The following is a 15,104-nucleotide window of genomic DNA, read 5'->3' as shown; positions in this document are numbered from 1 at the left end:
CGAGAGACACAAGAAACGAATGGTGATAGACTATTCCCAAACTATTAATAGGTATACTCAATTAGATGCGTACCCTTTGCCTAAGATTGATGAGCTTATCAATAAAGTATCTCAGTATAAGGTTTTTAGCACTATTGACTTAAAGAGTGCTTATCATCAGATTCCTATTGTTAAGAAGGATCAACCATATACGGCCTTTGAGGCTGGTGGAAAGCTGTATCAGTTTTGCCGAATACCATTTGGTGTTACTAATGGTGTTGCTTGTTTTCAACGGGCAATGGATGCTTTTATAAGTGATAACTCCCTCTCTGACACCTTTTCATACTTAGATGACATCACAGTGTGTGGCAAATCAAGGGTGGAGCATGATTCTAATTTAAAAAGATTCCTTCAAGCTGCGGAAAAAGTTGGTTTAACTTTTAATAAAGAGAAATGTATCTTTTTGACTACTGAGGTAAATCTATTGGGGTATATTATCTCGGGAAACAAGATTAAACCAGATCCAGAACGTCTGCGACCATTGATTGATTTACCTTGTCCTACTAATTCTAAGGCTTTGCAACGAGTTGTTGGACTGTTTTCTTATTATTCTAATTGGATTGCAAATTTTTCACGGAAGATCCGGCCTCTTATTCGGGTTACGACATATCCTCTATCATGGGAGGCCAGGACATGTTTTGAGAATTTTAAAAAGGATATTTTAGGAGCAGTTGTGCATTCTATTGATGAGCAGGTTCCTTTTGTGATCGAGACGGATGCTTCTGATTTTGCAATTGGGGCTACTCTGAACCAAAATGGAAGACCTGTGGCCTTTTTCTCACGTACTTTGAACAATAGTGAAAAAAGACATTCTTCAATAGAGAAAGAGGCATACGCAATAGTAGAAGCATTGCGTAAATGGAGACATTATTTATCGGGGCGACATTTCACGTTGGTAACTGATCAAAAATCTGTGTCCTTTATGTTTGATGTTAAACATTTTGGAAAGATCAAAAATGATAAAATAATGAGATGGAGGATTGAGTTGGCATGTTACCATTTTGACATAGTTTATCGTCCGGGGAAGGATAATGTTGCTGCTGATGCACTGTCGAGGGCTTATTGTTCTGTGATTCACGGAGATACGCTTATTAATCTTTACAATGCCTTATGTCATCCTGGGGTTACGAGGATGATACACTTCGTACGCAGTAAGAATTTGCCCTTTTCAGTTGAAGACGTCAAGCGGATGACTTCATCATGTTCTATCTGCGCTCGGTGTAAACCGAATTTCTTTAAGCCTCAACGAGCTCATCTTATAAAGGCTACTCCTCCTTTTGAACGTTTGAGCGTCGATTTTACGGGGCCTCTTCCTTCAACTACTCAAAACCGATATATTTTTACTGTTGTGGATGAATTTTCAAGGTTCCCTTTTGCTTTTCCTTGTGCAGATGTATCAGCTGCTACAGTTATCAAATGTCTGACTCAACTTTTTGTCATCTTTGGGATGCCTGCGTATATCCATTCGGATCAGGGAAGTTCTTTTATGTCTTCCCAGTTGAAGGAATACCTTCAGAGTCGGGGAATTTCTACTAGTAGAACTACCCCGTATAATCCCCAGGGTAATGGACAGTGCGAACGATACAATGGGGTGATCTGGAAGGCAGTTATGTTGGCTTTGACATCCCGGAACCTTAAGAATACACAGTGGGAAATGGTACTGCCTGATGCCCTGCATTCCATTAGATCATTGCTTTCAACGGCTACTAATGTGACCCCCCATGAAAGGCTCTTTAACTATCCGCGGAGATCTACTACGGGATATTCGGTACCTTCATGGCTTACTATGCAGGGACCTGTGCTGCTTCGACGCCATGTTAGATTGTCAAAATATGATCCTTTAGTGGAGGAGGTGGAGCTGTTGGAGGCAAATTCCCAATATGCTCATATTCGATTCCAAGATGGGAAAGAAAGTACCGTTTCAATTAAAGACTTGGCTCCTTGTGGTGGCCAGCCCTCTTCTGAGGATATTAACAATAGTCATGATTTAGATAATGTGGATGCTGTTACAGATACTACGAATGTCTCCAATCCGATTGCAGATAATTATACTTCTATTAGTCAGCCCTTGATGGATGTTTATGACCGTCCCAGTTTACCTTCTGATGGGATTTCTAATCCGGAAACCGTTGAAAATCGGGATATGGATAGCCTTCCTGCTGAAGATACTTCTGTGCCTTCTGGTGTGGGAGGGCAAGGAATTTCACCAAGGTTAAGAAGATCGACACGAACAAGATATCCGGTCGACCGATTGAAAATGGACTTTTAAATTGATAGTAATGTTTTAAAATTGTTGAAATATTATATTATATTGTTTTAGTTGAGAGATACTTAATACTTATGTGCAATGTTATTTGTTGTTGTTCACTTAGTATTGTGTCATGTAAACAGTTTTACTCTTGTTGTGCATAGTTTTAGTTGTAAATAATTAATTATAAATTGTAAAGGTTATTTAGGTTGGAGTATATTTTAAAAGGAGGGGTGAATGTGGTGATTATTCCTTGTTTAGTAAAAGTATTGTGATTGGTTGTTTGTTAACTGCCTTGGGATATATGTTGTAATCTCATTGGTAGTTGATGTCACATGATGTGTGGTGGCCACCTTAAATTCAGTTCTTTTCCAGCTTTGGTTGGGACTGGATGTGGAAAGATGTGCTGCAGATTTTAAAGTTAATAAAGCCTAGCTTTGGAAGGCAAATCTATTCTTTATTTCAGCAAGCATGCAATACATGATGTGAGACACTTAACATGAGTGCTGCCAAGTAACTTTGCTTCTATGACAAGGAACATGGTGCCATGTGATATGCTAAAGGGCAATTTTTGACACTTCTCCGATTTAGTTATCTCCCCTGTTATTCCTCGGAACACACTTTTATCTTTGTTAATCAAGTGAGGTCACTAAACTTCTGACACTGCAAAGGGATCCTTGGGGTTATGGACAACATCTCCTTTCTCATGGCCCAAGCTGGCTGCATGTAATAGTCTGTTCCCTGGTTTTCCAACAGTGGCATCCCTCCATTCTCTCATTTATGCCATCAGCCTCTGGAAAAAAATAGCTCACCTTTTTCCTCAGAATCATAAAATCTTGCAGCACAGAAGGAGGCCATTTGGCCAGTCGTGCTTGTACCGGTTCTTTGAAAGAGCTGTCCAATTAAATCCACTCCCACTTTTTTCCACACAACCCTGCAAATTAGTCCTCTTCAAGTACATGTCCAATTGCCTTTTGCAAGTTCCTATGGAATCTGCTTCCACAACTCTTTCAGGTAGTGCATTCCATATCTTAACAACCCTCTGAGAAGAATTCTCCTAATTTCTCCTCTAGTTCTTTTGAAAATCCATATATACAATATGTACTAACCCTCTCTGTTACTTCATCAAAGAACTCAATCAGATTAGTCATACATGGTTTACCTTTAACAAATCCGTGCTGGTTGTCCTTTATTAACCCATGCTTCTCCAAGTGAGAAGTAACTTTGTCCTTGACAATAGTCTCTAATAGTTTTCCCACCACTGATGTTAGACTGACTGGCCTGTAGTTACCAGGTTTATCCCTCTCCCCTTATTTTGAATAGGGGTCCTCCAGTCCTCTGGTATCACTCCCATATCCGAGGAGCATTGAAAGATTGTGGTCAGAGCTTCTGCTATCTCCATCTTTGCTTCTCTTGGTAACCGAGGATGCATCCCATCTGGACCAGTGACTTGTTATCTTTGAGTGATGCTCACCTATTCAGCGCCTCCTTTGTATCTATTTTTATCCTATCCAATATCTCTGCACCCTGCTCCTCTAATGCGACATTAACTTCATCCTCTTTTGTGAAGAGAGATGCAAATTACTCATTTCAGTACCTCAGTCCCTCCACAAAAAGACTTCCTTAATTGGCCCCACCATTCCTTTAACTATCCTTTTACTATTTATATGTTTATAAAAGATTTTTGGGTTCCCTTTTATGTTACCTGCTAATCTTTTGTGATTCTGTCTTTGCCCTTGTATCCTTTTCAGTTTCTCCCTGCACTCTGTATTCTGTTTGGTTTTTGACTGTATTCTATACCTGACATTTGCTATCAACTTCCTTTTCCTGTTTTATTTTAACCTCTATTTCCTTTGTCATCCAGGAAGCTCTAACTTTGGATGCCCCATCTTTGCTCCTTATGGGAATATGCTTGACTTGTACCCGAAGTATTTCCGCCTTGAAGGCCTGGTATTGCTCATTAACTGTCTTCTTGGCCAATCTTTGTTTCCAGTCCACCTGTGCTAGATCCCTTCTCAAATCACTAAAATTGTCTCTCTCCAAGTTGGGTATTTTCACCTTTGATTTTTCTTTGTCCCCTTCCATAACTACTTTGAACCTAATTATATTATGATCACTATTACCCAGATTTTCTCCCACTGAAACACACTCCACTTGCCTTACTTCATTCCCCAGAACTAGATGCAGCACTGCTTCCTTCCTTGTTGGACTAGAAACATACTGGCCGCGATTTTGCCAGCGTTGAGAGTGTGGGTTTGGAGGTGGGTCCGCTGTCAAAATCAAAATGATTGACAGTGGGCTGGGAACCCACTCCGAACCCCCCTCCATGTAAGTTTCCAAAGTGTCCGATATGCGATTTCAGAACAGACCCAACACCAAGCGACGGGGGAGGCATTTAATATAGTTAAGTGCTTGTTAAATGCTTGTTAACTACTATTTTGACAGCCTATTTCTATTTTACCACATTTTTAACAGGGTTCACATCGTTCAGAGATCAGGCCAAGTAACTATGTCGGGTTCTCTATTTCTCCCCATTGCTGTGAATAGGTGACAGCTGCAAACGTGGTATGAGAGCTTCCATTTGACAGCTGTTCACTTTCCAATGTCAGCAGCTTGAGCCTTCAGGACTTGGAAGACACTTTTGAGCTTTATGCAGTTTGGAAGTGTTTGGATAAACTCTCTCTCCACTGTCACCTCCTTGGAGCAAGCTCTCACCATTGACACCATCACTCTGTCATCTCAAATTCAGCTGCCATCTATTCCAGCAACATCAGTGCCCTTGAAACTCTTTCACCTTGGTCCTCTGAATCCCTCTATGATCAGCCCCAACACCAACATCACCAGGCACACCAACATCACCAACAACAATACCAACCTTCTCCACAATCACCTGATGCTGCACAGGACATAGGCATCAGCACCCGACAACATTGCTGCCTGGGAGGTCAGCAATGGCATTACCACGGCCAGATTTACTTCACATGACACTCTACACCCTGGCTGGCATGTGATGCGCCAGGCTGACACCACCCCACACCAGCACCATAAAGCATCCCTATAATGTCCAAGCCATTCCTTTCACACTCATCACAATTGCAGGGGTGGGGGGGGAAGCGGCTAACATTCACTGGAACTCACTAAGACACTTCTAAAGGTAAGCACCGATCTGTCCAATAAGGTAAAGTGTTGAAAATATAGATTTCAATGTTTGATAAGACATTAACAGAAACTTCACATGAACATTGCCTACCCTTGTGTGTTGTTAGTTGGTATGCTTGCAGTAGGATGTGGGTGAGTGTGAGGGGTGGCTAGTGAGATGGGGAAGTGATAATGTAGATAGAGAAGGATGGGTGGAGGTGCAAGGTAAGTTGGTGTGAGTAAGGATATGCAGGAGTACGGTAGGTAAGCCTGAGTGATGGGGATGTGATGAGTGGCACAGGAAGATGAGGTTGAGTGTGGCTTGGCAGTAACGTTTTGTGACCTGCTCAGATCATTGAAAGGCTTGTGCCACTGCAGCCTGGTCCTTCTGACCACATCACTGCTTTTGCCCTCCTGTGCAATGTGCAACCAGGCTGCGTTGGTGTCCTGGGGAGGTCTCTTCCACCCATGGGAAGGGAAGAGACCTCCCTGCGTGCTGTGACTCCCTCACATGTAGGGAGTCATGCGAGAGCCTTGGTGCAGCCATCCACCTTTGTGCAGTATTTGTCAGTGTTTGCAGCACCTCAATGCTGCAGAACACTGACAGCGGAACTGTCGAAATGAATGTGGGCAAGGTCCCTTTAAGGAAACGGCTGATGACGCGTCATCAAATGATGTCATTAGACCTGCTTCCGTTTAATTGGCCAGGAAACGCGCAGGGCGGGCTTTACAAGCCCAATCTACCTAAAATCACTTGGAGAGAGCGGGTTGGAGCTGAGAGGGGGACCGGGACCCACCAACCACCTCTCCTGCCGCGATCCCGTCTCCACTGGCGAAATCGCGGCCACTGATCAAGAAAGTTCTCCTGTACGCATTTTAGGAATTCTTCATCCTCCTTGCCCTTTACACTTTTTTTTACCTCAGTCTATACAGGAAACTTTCGTTTAACCGGAGGTTAAATGTCCGGAAAGCTCTATCTACCGGCAAAATTCAGGAGCCGTTTCCTATAAATTTTTTTACTTCTCGTTGCTTTTTTTTTCCAGTCAGGCTCTGCAAGGTCTAGCTGAAGCTGTTGCTTAGCTACAGAGAGGCTTTTAAGCTGCAGCCGACTGTTTTCAAGCTGTTGCTAAGCAACAGGGTTTGTTGATTCATACGGAGCTCAAAAGCTCGGTATGTTTTAACATTAGCGCTGGTTTGTATGGCAGTTTTGATGGTACGGCACCAGCTCGGTCCCGTCAGTGCCGGATATCAGAAAGTTTCCTGTATTAGGGTAATTGAAGTTCTCAACTATTACTGCTCTATTATTTTTACATTTCTCTGAAATTTGCCTACAGATTTGCTCCTCTATCTCCTTTTCACTATTTGGGGATCTATAGTAAACACCCAGCAACGTAACAGCTCCTTTTCTGTTCCTTCGCTCTAACCAAATAGATTCAATCTTTGAACCCCCTAGTATATAGTCCCTTTGTGTGTCAGCTGTGGCTCAGTTGGTAGCACTCTTGTCTCCGAGTCAGATGGTTGTGGATTCAAGTTCCACTCCAGAGACTTGAGCACAAAATAAAATCTAAGTTGACACTTCAGCGCAGTACTGAGGGAGTGCTGCACTGTCGGAGGAGTTGTGTTTCGGATAAGACACTAAGCCGAGGCCCCGTTTGCGTGCTCAGGTGGACGATCAACATCCCATGGCACTATTTCGAAGAGGAGCAGGGGAGTTATCCCCATTGTCATGGCCAATATATATCCCTCAAATCAGCATCACTTACAGATTATCTGGTCATTATCACATTGCTGTTTCTGGGAGTTTGCTGTGCTCAAATTGGCTGCCTCGTTTCCCACATTACAACAGTAACTACACTTCAAAAATACTTCATTGGCTGTAAAGCGCTTGGGACGTCCTGAGGTCGTGAAAGTCGCAATAGAAATGCAAGTCTTTCTTTCTGTAGAAGTATAATCTTATCTTTGATCTATACTGCCACACCCCCTCCTTTTTCCTTCCCTGTCCCTCCTAAATACATGGTAGCCAGGAATGTTTAGTTCCCATTCCTGCCCATGTTTAAGCCAGGTCTCCGTTATAGCCACTATATCATAACCCCATGTGGCAACTTATGCCTGCACCTCATCAACCTTATTTGTAATGCTCCTCACAGTAACACGCATGCGTTCCAACACCATGCTAGTCTGCTTTGCTTTTTTTCTCCATCTAGTTCTGCTCTTTCTACACTATATTCTTTATTCTGTTGCTGTTTGCCCCTCCCAGTTTTCTATGCACTTTGTCTCTCCTCTCTGCTGCTGTGTCCTGGTTCCCCTCCACCTGCCAGATTAGTTTAAACTCTCCCCCACAGCACGAGTTAACCTCTCCGCAAGGACATTGGTCCCAGCCCTGTTCAGGTGCAACCCATCCGTTCTTTCTTTAGCTCCAGCCATTTTGGTGCTTCTTCGAAGAGCCTGCTCAACCCTTTAAATGGGGAGATTGCACCCTCTTTTCTGGGCTCCCACTGATGTATCTGGCCCCTTGCTGGCGGCACCCCTACCAGGGAAATGTCTCTTGATTTCTATGGTAAAAAGCTTACGGCTGAAACCACAGGCCAGTTCCAAATCTTCTGCCTGGAAATTCAGAGCCACACAAACCCTTTGGGAACTGTACATCTTTTTTAATCAAACCCTTTTGTTTCTAATGGTTTCAGGGCGCTTACTGTAGGAGAGTGCTATCTATGTTTGGTATCTCTTTTCCAATTTTCAAATTAACTGAATCACTACCTCTGTATCCCTTGAGCTTACTAGTCAAACAATTAGTTGCAAGGCTTGACTGTATACAACCAGAATCATTAGAGGTTGTTGTGGATCGGGGGAACGAGAGAAGAATGAGGTGTGGTCCTTGAAAATTGGCCATGTTGACTTCTATCTGTGGAATGACTGGTGTCTGACTAATGATGTTTAAGAGCCAGTATCAGGTAACCTGCTTCAACACCAGATCAAGTGTCTGAGAAGGAATGCATTGTATTCCCATTGGTGTTCATTAAATTCCATCAAACTAGAGCTCCCGATACTTTGAACCAAGTACTTAAGCATCTACTGAATAATTATGCCACTGTGAAGTCCTCATTTAGAGATCATTCCAAATAGAAATGCTGCATTTTTCATTTTAATGACTTTGGGTGTTCTCGAAGGTGAACATGTCAGTTGTATTCGTTACAAAGCCAAATATATCTATCAAGCCTCAATTTCTTTTTAATTTGGTACACTGTAGTAGGCTACCAGCAAAGAGGTAACTATTCACTCAAGTTTGGAGCTCTACGGCAAGTGCATGTTTCGTTGAGAGAAGCTGTACAAGCATGATGTAAACTGAACAATTTGCATTCCTAGTGTAGCAGACGAGCAGGCACCTTGAGAGTGAGCCAAACTAAGTTGGTGATGGAAAAGCATTAATTTCACTGGCACCTAATAGTGTGTGTGTCATTTATACAAATGGTGTACAGCTTCTGTGTCATTTGTGTATGTGATGCAGGAATCAACGTTCATTTTAAATGTAGTATGTTTCAGTGCATGTATGCAAACTTAGTTCTCATAGAGGCCCAATCACAGATTCTGAGCTACAATGATGGTTCCCTTATTGCGCATGTGTACTTTCCACACCCTATGGATCCACCTCGACTATCCCATGTCTTTGCTTCTGCATTTAGTTAAGATGATAGTAAAATCTAGACTGTGAACTTTCGCATATCTTCCATCAATAGTTCTTCATTTTCAGCTGAGAAGTACGGTTCATCACCATAGGATTCCTTTCCTCCATCCATGATGGCCCATGACAATGTTGAACAGAGCTGTCTCACATTTCAGTTCAAGTGACACAATTCAACTAAGGAAGCCATGTTTATCAAAATATCAATTATGTTTTGGATTCATTTTCAGGAATCCCCTGATTAGATGTCTGAAACTCTGCTTTCATCATTAGCAATCTATTATCTCCTGGTTGGGAGCCAGATGGTCTACTCTATGGTTGCCCCTCATGGTTGGGCATCAACTCTGCTACAGGCTCTTGGCTGTCCCTCACAGTTGGAAATCAAGCTCTACTACTGTAATTACTCGGGTGTTTATTTTTTCCAACAATTTTACAGGAAATGTCATATTACACAAATTGCAATGTTACTGTTAATGCTGCAGCAAGGATAGTCACAGTCACAGATTTATACAGCACAGAAAGAGGCCCTTCGGCCCATCGGCCCATCGTGTCCCCGCCGACCATCAAGCCCTATCTATTCTAATCCCATTTTCCAGCACTTGGTCCGTAGCCTTGTATGCTATGGCGTTTCAAGTGCTCATCTAAATGCTTCTTGAATGTTGTGAGGGTTCCTGCCTCTACCACCCTTTCAGGCAGTGTGTTCCAGATTCCAACCACCCTCTGGGTGGAAACGTTTTTCCTCAAATCCCCTCTAAACCTCCTGCCCCTTACCTTGAAACTATGCCCCCTGGTTATTGACCCCTCTACTAAGGGGAAAAAAGTTCCTTTCTATCTACCCTATCTATGCCCCTCATAATTTTGTACACCTCAATCAGATTCCCCCTCAGCCTTCTCTGCTCTAAGGAAAAGAACCCCAGCCTGTCCAGTCTCTCTTCATAGCTGAAGCGCTCCAGCCCAGATAACATCCCGGTGAACCTCCTCTGCACCCTCTCCAATGCAATCACATCCTTCCTACAGTGTGGTGACCAGAACTGCACACAGTATTCCAGCTGTGGCCTAACTAGCGTTTTGTACAGCTCCATCATAACCTCCCTGCTCTTATATTCTATGCCTCGGCTAATGAAGGCAAGTATCCCATCTGCCTTTTTAACCACCTTATCTACCTGTCCTGCTGCCTTCAGGGATCTATGTACCTGCACACCAAGGTCCCTCTGAATTTTGTCCTCCCTAGGGTCCTACCATTCATTGTGTATTCCCTTGCCTTGTAAGTCCTCCCAAAATACATCACTTCACACTTTTCAGGGTTAAATTCCATTTGCCACTGTTCTGTCCATCTGACCAACCCGTCTCTATCGTCCTGTAGCCTGAGGCTTCCCTCCTCACTATTTACCACTCCACTAATTTTCGTGCCATTTGTGAACTTACTGATACTTCTGTTCACTGTCTGTTACCTCAAAAGTGGACCCCAACACAAACTTGACTGAATTCTAACTTTTCACTAGATGTGATGTCTCCACCCTCGACTGCAACCTACCAGATTGCGGCAGTCCATTAAAGAATATCTAACTTAACCCTGTTGTTACAATGGACTAAAGAACGATCCTTGCACTGTAATGGTCAGCTTGCAATCAATTAATAACTTCTCCTGTCAGAGAGGTGACACCCATGCTTTCAACTCCTAGCTGGACCATGGACTCTAATTTCTAAGTGCTTCGCAGACTCTGCTATTTAAGCACCTCCTAGACTCCGACCCACAAGACATTGCGAGTGCTTCTTGACTTCCAGACAACCCCAAACTACATCCTGAAACAATGCCCATTTTTTCCAACTTTTTCATGTAGCCCTAGATTTTGGCCCTTCAGACAACCATCATACACTTACCACCTCCCGCCCCCCCCACCCCCAAGACTTCAATTCTGTTCTTCCTGATGAGGTCTGGCTTCAATTTTCTTGATTGGCTTTGAATCTCTAATTTCAGACTTCTAGCTTTCGGCCCACTTACAATTTTTGTGATTCAGGCTTCCTACAACACATTTTTCTTGTATGAAAGACTTGAGGATAGTTTCTGTACGCAGACTGTACCTCCAGTGAATTCCCCTTGACACTCAACAGCATTACCGTCACCGAATCCCCCACCATTAACATCCTGGGGGGTCACAATTCACCAGAAACTTAACTGAACCAGCCACATAAATACTGTGGCAACAAGAGCAGATCAGAGGCTAGGTATTGTGTGGCAAGGGACTCCCCTCCTGATTCCCCAAAGCCTTTCCACCATCTACAAGGCAAAAGTAAGGAGTGTGATGGAATACTCTCCACTTGCCTGGATGAGTGCAACTCCAACAACACTCAAGAAGCTTGACATCACCCAAGACAAAGCAACCCACTTGATTGGTAACCCATCCACCACCTTAAACATTCACTCCCTCCACCACCGGCGTACCGTGGCTGCAGTGTGTACCATCTACAAAATGCACTGCAGAAACACGCCAAGGCTTCTTCGGCAGCACCTCGAAAACCTGCAACCTCTACCACCTAGAAGGACAAGGGCAGCAGGCGCAAGGAAACACCACCACCTCCAAGGCACACGCCATCCTGACTTGGAAATATATCGCTGTTCCTTCATTTACCCTAGGTAAAATTCCTGGAACTCCCTCCCTAACAGTACTATGGGAGTACCTTCACCTCACAGACTGCAGCAGTTCAAGAAGGCAGCTCACCACCACCTTCTCGAGGGCAATTAGGGGAGGGCAATTAGGGATGGACAATAAATGTTGGACTTGCCAGTGACCCTCATCCCATGAATGAATTAAAAAAAAACTTGCCTGGATGAGTGCAGCTCCAACAACACAAGCAGCTCAACACCATCCAGGACATAAGAAATAGGAGCAGGAGTAGGCCATTCGGCCCCTTGAGCCTGCTCCACCATTCAATAAGATCATGGCTGATCTTCGACCTGAACTCCACCTTCCTGCACTATCCTCATATCCCTTGATTCATTTAATATTCAAAAATCTATCGATCTCTGTCTTGACTACTCAATGACTTAGCCTCCATGGACAAAGCAGCCCGCTTAATTGGCACCCCATCCACCACCGGCACACCGTGGCTGCAGTTTGTACCATCTACAAGATGCACTGCACCAATAGCCAAGGCTTCTTCAACAGCACCTCCCAAACCTGCAACCTCTACCACCTAGAAGAACAAGGGCAGCAGGCGCATGGGAACACCACCACCTCCAAGTTGAACACCATCCTGACTTGGAAATATAACTCCATTCCTTCATCGTCGCTGGGTCAAAATCCTGGAACTCCCTAACAGCACTGTGGGAGTACCTTCACCACACAGACTGTAGCAGTTCAAGAAGGCAACTCACCACCACCTTCTTGAGGGCAATTAGGGATGGGCAATAAATGCTGGCCTTGCCAGCGATGCCCACATCCTATGAATGAATTAAAAAGAAGCTGTTCTAACCTCCATGACCAAATAGCTACTCATTATGACACATGAAAAATGAGGGCAAGATACCAGAGGACTGGTTGTGCCCATACAAGAATCATCACCTTCAGGAGAGGAAGACAGACCGTATAAAGGGGTCATTGTCCTTTTGTGTTCACGTTTTGCTCACTACCAAACAGTCAATGTCATGTAAGATAACTTTCTGTTCATTATTTTCTGTATGTTTTGATTGAATTCCTGAACAAATGATTATAAAGTGGAGTTTGCTGCATAAAATCACTCTGGCAGTCTTCAAATAAACTCCTTCATTCTTTCTCTCAGAATTTGCATTCACAGAAGCTTATCAGAATTATACATGAATTCCCTCGGGCTCTTGATTATTCTGTTTTTATTTTTCTCTGGTGAATTCTTGTGTCCATCAATTTTGGAGCAAGAAAAAGACAAATGCAGCTTGGAATGAATGTCAGAAAGGTAGTCCTTCTGCAATAAAAACAAAAAGTGCTGGAAATACTCAGCAGGTCAGGCAGCATCTGTGAAGAGAGGAACAGAGTTAACGTTTCAGGTCAATGACCCTTTGTCAGTCCTGCTGCAATTGTGTTGTAGGAGTCTACGTACTCCTAGCAAAAAATACTGAACTCGGAGAGGTCCAACAGAAAAGGTTTAATTGTTGAGGCTGCATGCTGAACACCAAATGGAGTCCGAGACTACACAAAGTACGACTGCCTTTCATCAGTGCACAGTTTCGACTGCCCCTCCCCCGCTCTGGGCTTAACTATGTTGCAGATCGAATTTCTTAAAGCTGTGATCCTTCTTAAAGGCATGACGCCTGATTTATAGTCTACGGACCGGAAAGTGGATTGTGTCCTTTCTGTGATCGGTATGCCACACAGCTCCCCACAGAATCCGCTAGTAGGGAGTGTACGAACCGGCGTGGCGGCTTGATGGCACGGCCGGAACGGCTCTTGGCGGTTGGTGTCGGGAGCGGGGCAGTCGGACGTGTCGGGCTCTTAGGCGGTCTGCCCTGCGGTGGGGGTTGGCCCACTTGAACGGGTTCGTCGGGCTCTAGGTGCGCCAGCTTGAGCCGGTCGACCGACACCTTGTCAGTTCTGCCGCCCACTTCGAGGAGGAAGAACTTGTTCCCCATCTGGAGTACTTTGTAGGGTCCGTCATATGGGGGCCGTAGAGGTCCTCGGTGGGCGTCATGGCACACGAAAACAAATTTGGCCATGTGCAGGCTAGGTGGTACGCGGGTTGCTGGTTCGCCGTGCCGGCCGGTGGGTACTGGAGCGAACTGTTGTGCTCGGTTGGCGAAAGTGCGGCGTTGCTGGTCAGCCGACCAGGGGGTCGTGGCGGTGGGCAGGAACTCTCCGGGTACGTGCAGCGGCTGGCCATGCACGAGTTCCGCTGCCGAGGCTTGCAGGTCTTCCTTGACCGCGGAGCGTAGGCCGAGTAGCACCCACGGGAGGCGGTCGATCCAAGCCTCGTCCTCGAGGCTGGCGTGGAGGGACGCCTTCATGGACCTGTGGAATCGCTCGCACAGTCCGTTGGCTTGGGGGTGGTAAGCCGTGGTGCGGTGAACGGCCACCCTGAGGTTTCGGGCGATGGCGGCCCACAGATCAGAGGTGAACTGCGGGCCTCTATCCGACGTCATGTCGGAGGGGACGCCGAACCGAGCGACCCAGGTACCGATGAACGCCCTCGCGATGTCGGCGGTGGTGGTGGATGTCAGTGGAATGGCCTCGGGCCAGCGGGTGGTACGGTCCACGATTGTCAGCAGGTGCGTGTGACCTTGTGATGGCGGCAGGGGGCCGACGAGGTCGATGTGGACGTGGTCGAACCTTCTTTCTGGCACGGTGAACTCCTCGAGTGGGGCTTTGACGTGCTGGTGGATTTTGGCACGCTGGCAAGCTATGCAGGATCTGGACCAGACGCGCACATCTTTGCGCAGGCCGCGCCAGACAAATCGTTTGGCCACCAGTCTAATGGACGCGCGGGTGCCGGGGTGTGAGAGGCCGTGGACGATGTCGAACACCCATTTTTGCCAGGACGCCGGGACTACGGGGCGGGGTTGCGCCAAGGAGGTGTCGCATTTGACTGTGACGGCGGACGGGCCGCAGGCGACATCGGTCAGTCGCAGCCCTGGGAGGGTTGTGGGCGCGGAGAGCAGATCGGGGTCGGTGCGTTGCTCCGCTGGCAGTTGAGCATAGTCCACTGCCAGGTGGGCGCCGTGGACGGCGGGGCGGGATAGGCAGTCGGCCACCACGTTGTCTCGACCGGAGATGTGCCGGATGTCCGTGGTGAATTCGGTGACCGCGGCGAGCTGCCGTTGTTGCCTGGCTGACCACGGGTCCGCAGATTTCGCCATCGCGAATGTCAGGGGTTTGTGGTCGACAAACGCGGTGAAGGGGCGGCCCTCCAGAAGAAATCTAAAATGGCGGACTGCCAGGGACAGTGCGAGGAGCTCGCGGTCAAAGGCGCTGTATTTGGCCTCCGGGGGGCGCAGTTGGCGGCTGAAAAAGGCCAGCGGTTGCCAGGCCCCGT

This window comes from Somniosus microcephalus, chromosome 6 (genome assembly GCF_052327205.1).
Source record: "Somniosus microcephalus isolate GS21.2 chromosome 6, FLI_Smic_1.0, whole genome shotgun sequence".
Lineage (NCBI taxonomy): Eukaryota > Metazoa > Chordata > Chondrichthyes > Squaliformes > Somniosidae > Somniosus > Somniosus microcephalus.
The sequence above is the reverse complement of the archived record's forward strand: the minus strand, read 5'-3'. Positions refer to the sequence as shown.